The sequence below is a fragment of the Sceloporus occidentalis genome, unplaced genomic scaffold (genome assembly GCF_023333645.1).
Source record: "Sceloporus occidentalis isolate IW3139 unplaced genomic scaffold, rSceOcc1.0.p SCAF_15, whole genome shotgun sequence".
Lineage (NCBI taxonomy): Eukaryota > Metazoa > Chordata > Lepidosauria > Squamata > Phrynosomatidae > Sceloporus > Sceloporus occidentalis.
The window spans coordinates 15,670,001-15,672,500 of record NW_028316995.1 but is presented as its reverse complement, the minus strand read 5'-3'; positions in this window follow the sequence as shown (position 1 = coordinate 15,672,500).

Below are 2,500 nucleotides of genomic sequence, written 5' to 3'. Positions count from 1 at the left end.
GGTGCGGCACCCGGGCTGGTCCTCCCGAGGTCCTGGGAGCCCCTGGCGGGACCCTCGGGGGTCTGCCCCATGGTGGTGTTCCCGGGACCCGGCCCGGGACTTGGGCGGGTTGGACCGCCGGTGCTGCACCCGTGCTGAGCACCCCGAGGTCCGGGGAGCCCCTGGCGGGACCCTCGGGGCTCTGCCTTAGGTGCTCTTCCCGGGACCCGGCCCGGGACTTGGGCGGGTTGGACCGCCGGTGCTGCACCCGGGCTGGGCACCCCGAGGTCCGGGGAGCCCCTGGCGGGACCCTCGGGGGTCTGCCCCAAGGTAGTGTTCTCGGGACACGGCCCGGGACTTGGGCGGGTTGGACCGCCGGTGCGGCACCCGGGCTGGGCACCCCGAGGTCCGTGGAGCCCCTGGCGGGACCCTCGGGGGTCTGCCCCAAGGTGGTGTTCCCGGGACACGGCCCGGGACATGGGCGGGTTGGACCGCCGGTGCGGCACCCGGGCTGGTCCTCCCGAGGTCCGTGGAGCCCCGGGCGGGACCCTCGGAGGTCTACAGGACGGTGGGGTTCCCGGGGCCGGGGCCGGGACATGGCCGGCACCCGGGCTGGGCTTCGCGAGGTCGTTGGGAGCCGGCTCTCTGGAACAAGCAGCAGCAGCTTCCCTATATATCCGGCGGAGGGTGCCTGACGTCCCTGGCGAACCGGGACGGAGTTCCACGTCACCACCGGGAAAATCCGGCAAGGCATGCCGACTTCGATGGAGCGAGGGTCGGATGCGGCCGGCAAATCCGACCTCATTGACTTCCAGGGTTTCTCAAGCAACTTGACCTGCCAAAAACGGGGACTTAGAGCAAAACTGCCGGCCGGCCGCGATCAACTTAGGCGGCCGGGAACGGGCACTTTGGGCACATCGACATCTACAGGACACCTAAATGGATAAATCTGGATGGAATTTTCTGTCTTTTTACCTAATTTTGTGAGGATTCAGAGGGAAAATGAAAAAAACACAGATTTTTTTTTCTAATTCTTGCTACTTTTTACTAAATTTCTAATTCTAAATTTTCAGCTAATCATCCAACTATGGTATCAAAAGAAAGCTCTATCTCTCCTTGAAAAAACAATATATAGTTTATATGGGTACACTATTCACAGTAAAAGAGAATCATCGCTGAACCGACATAGCGCAAAAATGGCAAAATTTCTCCGGGATTGAAGGGGTTAAGCAGGCATTACAGCAGATAAACTGTGTCTATATCTATATCTATCTATCTATCTATCTATCTATCTATCTATCTATCTATCTATATCTATATCTATATATATATATCTATATATATCTATATATATCTATATATATCTATATATATATATATATATATATATATATATATATATATCTGTATGGGACTGTCGCTAGATCCCTATGCCTGGGTGGGGTATAGGGATAACGGCTGCTGCAGAACCTCTTTATATAGCTGCACAAGTTGCTGCTGGCCGGCTTAACCCCTTCAATCCCCTATAGACGTACCGGGACGTCTAGCCTTTCGTGCAGCGTCAGGAACACATCCCTGCCGCTGCACGGGAGAACAGGCTGTCGTTTGACAGCCTGGACCCCCCCCTGCAGCCCGATCCCCTGTAACAACTTGGTGTGTCATTAGCCTTGGGGGACTGAACCACATCCAGGTCAGTGACATTACTGCCGGATGTGCGACACTGGGGGAGAGAGAGAGAGAGAGAGATAGAGACAGAGAGAGTTCGTTTTGCAGAGCTGCAGTGCTTAGTGCAAAACCACATTATATATTGGGGATAGTGTAGTGTTTTAGAAATTGGCCAGGTAGGTACAATGGCGCAACATGTCTTCAGCGCTGAGGAGGCTCATGACTGCCTCACTCAGTCTGATGACGATGCCACTCTGACCGCGTCAGACGCCGAGGCCACTCTGACGGCGTCAGACGCCGAGGCCACTCTGACTGCATCAGATATTGATCCAATATCTGAGGAATCCTGCTGTGCGTCAGATAATGACGAGTCAGAGGAAGACGATGATGGCCAGGGTCCATCTGGCAAAGCCAGGCGTGGAGAGCCTGACTCTAAATATAATTGGGTGCCCCCAAATATGATAGACCCAGTAATCCCTGCTTTTACTGCGACTCCTGGCATCAGATGTGACATCGATGCTAGCGAGCCAAAGTCATTTTTCCATTTAATGTTTGCCCCCGAGTTTTTTGAGCTGCTAGCAGCTCAAACAAACCTCTATGCAGCCCAGTGTCAGGCAGCTGACCAAGGAGACAGAAGCCAGACCTGGTACCCCACTGACTCCCATGAAATTAAAAGATTTTGGGCCCTGACCCTTATGATGGGCATTGTGAAAAAGCCCACGATACGCTCCTATTGGAGCACAGATCCCGTAATATCCACCCCTGCTTTTTCCCAAATAATGCCCCGGAACAGGTACTTTGGGCTCCTAAGATTTTTACATTTTACCGACAATTCCCAATGCCCCCCTAGAGAGCA